The sequence below is a fragment of the Piliocolobus tephrosceles genome, chromosome 1 (assembly GCF_002776525.5).
Source record: "Piliocolobus tephrosceles isolate RC106 chromosome 1, ASM277652v3, whole genome shotgun sequence".
Taxonomy (NCBI): Eukaryota; Metazoa; Chordata; class Mammalia; order Primates; family Cercopithecidae; genus Piliocolobus; species Piliocolobus tephrosceles.
The window spans coordinates 90,258,680-90,268,703 of record NC_045434.1 but is presented as its reverse complement, the minus strand read 5'-3'; positions in this window follow the sequence as shown (position 1 = coordinate 90,268,703).

Below are 10,024 nucleotides of genomic sequence, written 5' to 3'. Positions count from 1 at the left end.
GCACATTAGGAGTTTATTGAATCAAAAATATTCTTTTGAAAATATCAAACTGGCTATTTTTACTGCAAAGTCTAAGAACTCAGGATTTCTAAAATCTCTGGAATTTAGTAAAGAAAAAGCCTCTCAAGGAGTTTGATGTGAGAAATACTCTAACCAGTTCTGATCACTCTCCAGGTCAGCACAGTTGCTGAAGATAGGAATCACAATTGTCCTGTTTGATTCATCACCACAGACTGCTTGTTACTCAAAACTGGAGACATTCTTGGGTAGCGCTCCACCATGGGACAGAAACAGTGTCAAGTCATGATTCAATATATGTCTCAAAAATACTGAGAATGCATAAGGTTGGCTGGGAGGTTGGAGTTGCTACCCTGTGTGTGAGGCCTTGCCACATGGGCCCCACACCAAGGAACCCACAGATCTAGCCAGAACCACTCCACTAGTGCAGAAACTGAGGACCACTGTTTGGAGCAGGACTAGAATTGATGAGACAAATTATTAACTGCATATCACCTGCAAGAGAAAAGATCCAGCCTTTGAAGACATAAAGCCTGCCATCTGTCAAAGTCTATGGAAAGAGGACTGGAGGCTCAAAGCACCTATCAAGGTCGACCTCTTGATGTCAAATTGTCCATCAATTCCTATACACACTGAGTTCACTCAGGAGGAAGAAGAAATAGGAGTTGGACCAACTTATGAAGTTGGAACCTGCAATACCAAGACACTCAAAGACAGATGTTAAGCAGTTCCTGATGCTGCCGCTAAAAGTGAACCCCAACAGGTCAACTAATAAAGACCACCTCGACCCAGCCAAGGATTCAATAGTTAATAATTAATAATTCATTTTAAAACTATTTATTAGACATTTACTATATACAGACACCACTACAAGTACTGGAGATACATCAGAGAAAATGAACAAATAAGATGTTCTCAGGGAACTTCCAATCTAGTGGGTCCATTCAAGACAGTCCTCTGATTTGCTTGTAAAACAGCAAAGTAAGGTATCAACACCCCTCTATCCAGTTGGTTTCCCATATTTTTGGATTGAGGAGGCAGCAGTGTAGCTTTGATAGACACAATGAAAGACACTCGCCTGAGAACAACATTGATGATTAAATATACTGGCTTTGCTATTGCAAAAAGCTCATGTAGTAACATCTTACTTTTATACCACAGGCAGCAATCAAGTAAGAATAAGGGATGAGTTGCTAGTGGTGATGGGAAGAATATTAGTGCACAAGAAGGCCTATGTTCTCAGACCCTTGCCAGTGGAAAAAGTAATGTTTGCACCAGTAGTATGAAGGTACTCTCATTTTCCTCCTGTTAGACCTTATCTCAAAGTGGGTAGCCACAACTATAGGCTTTCCTGTAGTAGGATAAACTACTACAGTAGGATAGTACAGTAAATACACATTTACTGTACTAATAATGTTTTCTCAAAAGCCATGTGTTTTTATTTAACTTTTATTTGAAGTTCAGGGGTACATGTGCAAGTCTGTTACACAGGTAAACTTGTGTCATGGGCATTTGATGTACAAATTATTTTGTCACCCAGGTATTAAGTCTAGTACCCATTAGTCATTTTCCCTGGTCCTCTCACTCCTTCTATTCCCCACCCTCTGGTAGGTACCTGTGTCTGTTGTCCTCTGTATGTGTCCATGTGTTCTCATTATTTACATCCCACTTACAAATGACAACATGCAGTATTTGGTTTTCTTGTCTTGTCTTACTTTGCTAAGGATAATGGCCTCCAGCTCCATCTATGTTTCTGCAAAAGACATGATCTCATTCTTTTTTATGGCTGCATAGTATTCTATGGTGTATATGTACCACATTTTCTTTATCCAGTCTATCTTTGATGAGCATTTAGGTTGATTCCATGTTTTTGCTATTGTGAATAGTGCTGCAGTAAACATATGTGTACATGTGTCTTTATGATAGAATGATTTATATTATTTTGGGTATATACCCAGTAATGGAATTGCTGTGTTGAATGGAATTTCTGTCCTTAGGTCTTTTAGGAATAGCCACACTGTCTTCCACAGCGGTTGAACTAATTTACACTCACATCAACTATGTATAAGCATTCCTTTTTCTCTGCAACCTCACCAACACCTCTATTTTTTGACTTTTTAATGACAGCCATTCTGACTGGTTTGAAATGATACCTCATTGCAGCTTTGATGTGAATTTCTCTAATGATCAGTGGGATGTTGGGCTTTTTAAAAATATGCTTGCTGACTGCATGCACCTCTTCTTTTGAAAAGTGTCTGTTGATGTCCTTTGCTTGCTTTTTAATTGTGTTTTTTTTTTTCTTGTAGATTTGCTTAAGTTCCTTATAGATGCTAGATATTAGACTTTTGTCAGGTGCATAGTTTGCAAATATTTTCTCCCATCCTATAGGTTGTCTGCTTACTGTGTTGATAGTTTATTTTGCTGTGCAGAAGCTCTTTAGTTTAATTAGATCCCATTTGTCAATTTTTGCAATTGATTTTGGTGTCTTTGTCATAAAATCTTTGTCCATTCCTATGTCCGGAATGGTATTGCCTAGGTTGTCTTCCAAAGTTTTTATATCTTTTAGGTTTCACATTTAAGTCTTTGATCCATCTTAAGTTGATTTTTGTATATGGTGTAAGGACGGAGTCTAGTTTCAATCTTCTGCATACGGCTAGCCAGTTATCCCAGCATCAATTATTATTGACTAGGAGTCTTTTTCTCCATTGCTTGTTTTTGTCAGCTTTGTTGATACCAGATGGTTGTAGGTGTGTGGTCTTATTTTTTGGCTTTCTATTCTGAACCACTGGTGTATTTGTCTGAAAAAAAATACACATTTTTAATTACACGTGTGATATAAAAGATTTGTCTTATTCTTGAGTACACATATTTCAGAAGAAAATGCATCTTTATTGTTATAATAAAATGCAATAGGAAAATTCTACAGAGCTGATTCAAATGCAATTTTCACAGGCATTAGTCACACATCAATTGCATTACGTCAGGTATACATAATAACACTACCAAATGTATCTATAATTATTCACCTTCAATTAATTATAATTTACCTTTCAGATAAATTCTCCCTGGCTATCCCAGCCTGGGTGAATCATCTTCTTCTCTGACCCATGTCTGCAACTCAGAAACTTACAAAGTGAGTGGCTTACTGACACATCAGTCATCAGATGTAGGTTAGTTCCTTATCTCCATCTCTGGTTGCAGCTCTGATGTCCGTGGTCCACTGTGCTTTCATTCCTTTGTAGTTTTTTCTGTCCTCAAATACCTTTACCTTATGACAACTATCACCTGAAGAAATAAGAAAACAAAGTCAGAAATATCTGACTCCTCAACCTATGTTCTTAATGAACCTATTATTCTGGCCGCTTCTATCCACCACATTCCATCCTCAGACAGAAATTTTGTCCATTCCCCTTCTCTCTTCAGGGACACCTCTACCTCCTAGGTTTCATGAGTTTCTCTGTGTCTCCCTGACCAGAAGCTCCAAGGAGAGGTCAGACTCCTTATCCTTTTGTTACTGGTCAATGTCCATCTTCAGCTCCTATAGGTTGCCGACCTCACCTCAGCCACTCTCAAATGATACTGAATGACAACCTCTGGGCACACTGTGGAGACAGGAGACTGATACCCAAAAGCTCTTGCCTAAACCTCAGGACTCAACACACATTTTATGTATCTTTCATCATCTTGGGTCGTCATAGTCATTTGATCTCCTGTCCGTCTGCCCTGCTACACAGTGAGCTACTCAATCAGGACCACATCTCATTTATTTATGATGAGGTGTGTCCACCATCCAATGGATTGCATATCTATCACCATGCCCACTGTGTAACATCTGTTTTTTTCTTTTTTAGAGAATAGAAGAAAGTAAAGAAGGAATGTATAAAGAAAGACGGGGGAGAGCAAAAGAGGATGGGAGAAAGAGAAGAAAACACACCAACAACAAGCTTAAGAAATAGGTACCTGGACAGTCTTGGGGCATCCCAGATCCTTCTCTTAGAAAAACTTAGTCTTTCCTCGCCTCCCCCCCACCCAACCTACTACCAGGACCCTGCAGCCTATAAGCAAACAACATAGAACCTGGTAACAAGATCCTGTCCAGACAGTCTACGAACTAGAACTTCCTGAAACATCCGCCTCGTTCCTCAAGGTGCTCAGACAGATAGTCTCTGAGCACCAAGCATCAGTCACTAAGGTGCCCCCAGCTCAGGCCCAGGCAAAAGCCTCGAACCCCTTGGTGTGACAAAGACAGGTAAAGTAGAAGAGGATAGTAGAAGTTGAGACTACAGAAATCAGCCAGTTCCTGACCAGCCAGAGACTAGTACTGTAGTCAAAGAATTTTTTGTTTGTTCTGTGGACAACAGGTACGTATGTATGTAAGCCCATAGTGATCTCATTCTCCAACCTCCAATTTTTTCTCTTCCATCTCATGTGATCTGATCCTCTCAAACCTGACTGTGCATCAGAATCACCTGTGAGATACTAAAACCCTGATGCCTAGGCCAAGCCAACCAGCATCTTGAGGGATGAAACTCAGAGTTCTGTATTTTTTAAAAACCTTCCGAAATGATGCCAATGTGCAGCCAAAGCTGAGAACTTCTGAGGTAGAGAGCTCTCTTTTCTCTCCAGAAATTTCACCCTCTCTGATCACCTAGCATCCATCTTCTCCCTACCTCCCCCACCCCCATCTCCTGCTTTCTATATGTGACTTTGTGAAATAACAAAACCTTCTTCGACTTTTTCTGCCTTCCCTACACCACTCTTAGCAACTCAAAGTCCCCTGGATGATTGGAGGTCTGACCCACTCCTCAGCACTTCAGACCCACCACAACCTGTACTGAAAATTGGAGCCCAGCACAAAAGTAAAGAAAGATCATGTTACAGACCACCCAAGATGGCTCACAGAATCTGAAGGGTTTGAGGGTGACATAGGGTTTGGAGACAAAACTTTTCATTGTTGACATCTGAAGTCTTTCACATTTCTTGCCACAAAGCCCTGATTTTACAGTGATGATTAGCTCCAAGAAGGAATGTTTTCCTAAATGCAGTTTAAAAAATATTATGCAATTCATGAAATTGAGTATTGATTTATTTGTTGACTGATATTGGAAAGAGAGGAAGAACCAAGAGAGATTCTTGGCAGGAAAATCTTCCAAAGGTCTCTGAACAAGTTTATTAAGTAGTCCGAATTCAGTGTTAGAAACAAATAGGGATTTATTTTTCCTCCAGTCTCTGTCTTCTACTATGTTATACTGACTCTACTTTGATGATATCTCAAGTGTGTTTCAGGGCTTTCCAATCATTTTTCAGGTACTCAGGGAGCACCCCATCCTATCCAGTTGGATATAACTCTGAATAAGAATATTAACTCTTCCCTCTCCAACCCAGCACAGCCCACTGTCTCCTAAAGGACTGTGTGGAAAACAGGCATCTAGAATGTAGAAAAGAGACATGGTCAGCTCCATCACGTATTGTCCACCTCCTCCTGTCCCCTGTGGGTTCCCTTTATTCTGCACTGTTTTGAGGCTGGAATGAGGAAAGCGGGGATGAAGCAAATATCTCATATTTGGCTGGTACTGCTAGTGTCTCTCAGTGGCTGCATCCTCTCTGTGCTGACCCATGAGGGCTCTCTTACCAGATAGATAAATGACTGATTTCTTTAAGGAATCTTTAGCACAGTGGCCTGATGTGAAAAATGTGGCCTCTTTTGACACTCTCCTATACTCTTAGCCCCATTGGTACAGGCCTCTTGCCTTGCTAGTCACATTCCTAACAGGACTGTGGCAGTACAGCTATGCCTAGCTGCCCTCCAGACTGTCCACTGGCTCAGGGAAACTCATGAACTCTGGCCATGTCAATCAGTAAGGGACTGGTTGCTTCTCTTTTCCCCATTCTCCTTTTCATTTTCTCTTTCCAGATATTTTTCACTGTCCAGAAGAGCCAGAGAACTGTTCAGCAAGTCCACTGATGATGCTGAGGCCTGAAATTTCATTCTTCCTGGGCTGTGTGTGTGTTTGTGTGTGTGTGTTTTATCATTTTGTTTTGTTTTGTTTTGAGATGGAATCTCATTCTGCCACCCAGGCTGGAGTGCCATGGTGAAATCTCAGCTCACTGCAACCTCCGTCTTCCTAGTTCAAGTGATTCTCTTGCCTCAGCCTCCTGGGTAGCTGGGATTACAGGCACCAGCCAACACACCCAGCTGATTTTTGTATTTTTAGTAGAGATGGGGTTTCACCACATTGGCAAGGCTGGTCTTGAACTTCTGACCTCAAGTGATCCACCCACCTTCGCCTCCCAAAGTGCTGAGATTACAGGCATGAGCCACTGCTCCTAGCCAAATCTTTCTGTTTTTTAGGCTTGATAAGTTCTACAATTTGTCCCCTTGAAATTCCTATGACTTTTCCTCTAGTGGAGGGTGAGAGTAATAACCTGTTGCTTCCCCATGTGAAATGTAAGGGGGAAATCCACAGCATTCTATCCAGTTTTGGAAACTTCTCATCATTATAACAAGGGAAGAGTGATAGCATCAGGGCTCCTTCCAACCTCTTTATAAGGTGGAGAGTTATTTGTGCCTATTGTTTACAACTTCTTGGTTATTTTTGTCAAATCTCAATAAAACAGGAAAAGCTTTATCTTACTTTCTCATATATGACCTGGATATTATATGGAAGTATCTCTGTGGTGATGAGAAGAGCTGTATATATCAAAATAATAATGCTTATTGGATGTGAAGTTTGTGACCCAGATGACAAACTAGGGATGCATGTTTTCACTTAAGAAGAGAAGGCTGGGAATGATTGAGCAAGGATCTCCAAAAATCTGCTCTTCCATTAAAAACACCTTGAAAATGAAAAATTGTGAAAATCAACTTTGGCAGAACTCTAGAGATTTACCAAAGGCTTGCAAAGATATTAAGAGTGTTCACTTAAGAAAAGCAGTTGAATACGGGTAAGAGTAGTGAGTTTTGTGACATTTTAACTTGCCCTATTGTCATTTCCCTGTTCCCAGTGCCATCATAGTCTTGAAATCTAAAATCCTAGTAGCACATGGAGGTAACAGAACATATCTGACATTATCTGAAAACCCCATCCCTAGAGAAAGGTCATTATCTGACTATAAAGCACATAATGAAGATCCCATTCCCATTTCCCCTAGAAATCCCAACTGGCAGAGTTTGTTTTCATTCCAGTTGACTCAGAGCTCTCTCACTGCAAACAGCTTTTACCCCAGGGTGTTTGCCAAAAACAATCAGTAAAAAATGTTTAACATCACAGGCACCTGTGATGGTGATAATAGTTGGGCAAAGCAGAAGTTGACCAAACACTTAGATGGAAAATCTGAGGAATGAGATTCTCATAGAGAGTTTAAAAAATCTATGACATATTTCTGGAAATCTAGGAGACTATGTGGACTTACAAGGCTGTGTGCATGCACAGAAAAGACCTGGTAAGACCCAAATATCTCAACTTTGACTGATCTTGAAGTTCCACAGAAGCAGGAAATGAAACCTAAGACAGATTTGTAAATTTTCTTCTTAAGTCTTGAAAACATGCCCCAACATACACAGAGAGAATCTCTGCAAAGGTTGAAAGACATTAACTCAAGGCATTTAAGGAAATCTCTACTAAGCTAACTGAGTAGGGAGTTCAATGACCACACACAATAAAGAATACAGATTTTACAAAATTGGTTCAGGAAAGTCACGAAGCAAATGAACAATGAAAACAAACAGCAACAAACCCCAGAGAGGGTTGGGAAATTTGATTTCCAGGATTTTATATTATTTTCAATGTCCAATTATTAACCAAAAAAAAAGAGAGAGAGAGAACTACAAATAAACAAGAAAGTGTGGCCTACACAAGGGGCAAGGTCCAGGGAGGTAGTCAAGAGAGACAGTCCCTGAGGAAGTTTAAACATTGGGCCTACTAGACAAAGATAAAAATCAACTATTTTAAATGCGCTTAAAGTACTAAAATAAACTATGTCTTAAGAATTAAAAGAAAATATAAGAATATTGTCTTGCCAAATAGATAATAACAATAAAGAATTAAAAAGAATTTCTTAAAACAACCAAATAGAAATTTGAGGTTTGAAAAATACAATAACTGAAATTTAAAATTGACTAGAAGGACTCAACAGCAGGTTTGAACTGGAAGAACAAATCAGTGAACTAGAAGATAGCTCAATTGTGATTATCCAACCTAAAGAACAGAAAGAAATAAGATTGAATAAAAAGTAACAGAGCCTCAGAGGCCTGTGGATACCCATCAAGCACACTAACATATTTATAATAAGAATCCCAGAAGGAGATGAGAGAAATAAAAAGACAGAAAGAATATTCAAAGGAATAACAGTTAATTACTTACCAAATTTAATGAAAAATATTAAGCTACACATCTAAGAGGATCAACAAACTCCTAGAAGGGTATAGTCAAAGAGCTCCATACCTAAACACATCATAGTACAAATGTCAAAAGACAAAGAGAGAATTTTTAAAACAGCAAAAGAGAAAAGACCCATCAAATACAAAAAAAAAAAAAAATGTTAATAACATTAACAGCTGGTTTCTCATCAGAAACCATGGAGGACAGAAGCCAGTCAGATAACATATTCAAAGTGCTAAAGAAAAATAAAAGTAAACCAAGAGTTCTATATCCAGCAAAACTATTCTCTAAAACTTAAGACATTCCCAGATAAACAAAAATTGAGAAAATTTTTTTCCAGAAATCCTGCTCTACAAAACATACTAAAAGGATTAATTCAGTCTGAAATGAAATAACACTAGACAGTATTTTAAATTTTTATGAAGAAATGAAGAGCATTGGTAATGTTAACTACCTGGTAAATATAAAAGATAGTATAAATGTATTTTGTGCTTTTAAGTCTTTTTTCTCCAATTTGATTTGAAAGACAACTGCATAAAGAAATACTTATAGAGCTGCATTGATGGCCTTCTAATGTAAAGATATGATTTATATGACAATAACAGAATACAGAAGGGGAGGGAACAAACCTACACAGGAACAAAGTTTTGCATGCTATCAAAATTAAGTTGGCATTGATCTGAGTTATAATCGCTCTAAGTTAAGATGTTAATAAGAACTCCCAATGAAATCACTAAGAAAACAACTCAAAAAATATACTAAAATATATAACATTGAAATTAAAAGGGTACACTACAAAATGCCTGTTCAACAAAAAACAAAGCTATAGTGAAGAAAAAGAGGGGCAAAAAAAGTTATAAAATATATAGAAAATAAATAGTAAATGGTAGATAAAAATTCTACCTTAATAGTAATTACATTAATTGTGAATAAATACCCCAATCAAAAGGCTAAGACTGGCAAAGTAGATAAAATAGCATGAACTAACTATATGCTGTCTATAAGACACAGATTTTAGGCTCAAAGACAAAATAGATTCAAATAAAAGGTAGAAAAACATACACCATGCAATGGTAATCAAGAGATCTGGTGTGGCTATACTAATACTGGACAAAATAGACTTTAAGATGAAATAATAGCAGAGGCAAAAAGGACATTTTATAATGATAAAAGGATCCATATCTATTAAAGAAATAATTATTATACATATATATGCACCTAATAATGGAGTCCCAAATTACATGCAGCAAAAACTAACAAAATTGAAGGGAGAAACAGACAACTCATAAACAATTTAACAATAATAGTTGAAGTTTTCATACTCCACTTTCATTAATGGAAGAACAACTAGGAAGAAAATCAACAAAGAAACTGAAGACTTTAACAACACTATAAACCAATTAGATCTAACAGACATCTTGTTGAACACTCCAACCACAATAGCAGAATACACCTTTTTCTCAATTGCACATGGAAAATTCTGCAGGGTAGACCATTTGTTGGGTCATAAAAGTAGTGTCATTAAATTTTTTTTTCAAATATTAATTAGCGGTTTTATTAAATGAGTGGTAATTTCTTTTTCTTTTTTTTTATTATACTTTAAGTTCTAGGGTACATGTGCATAA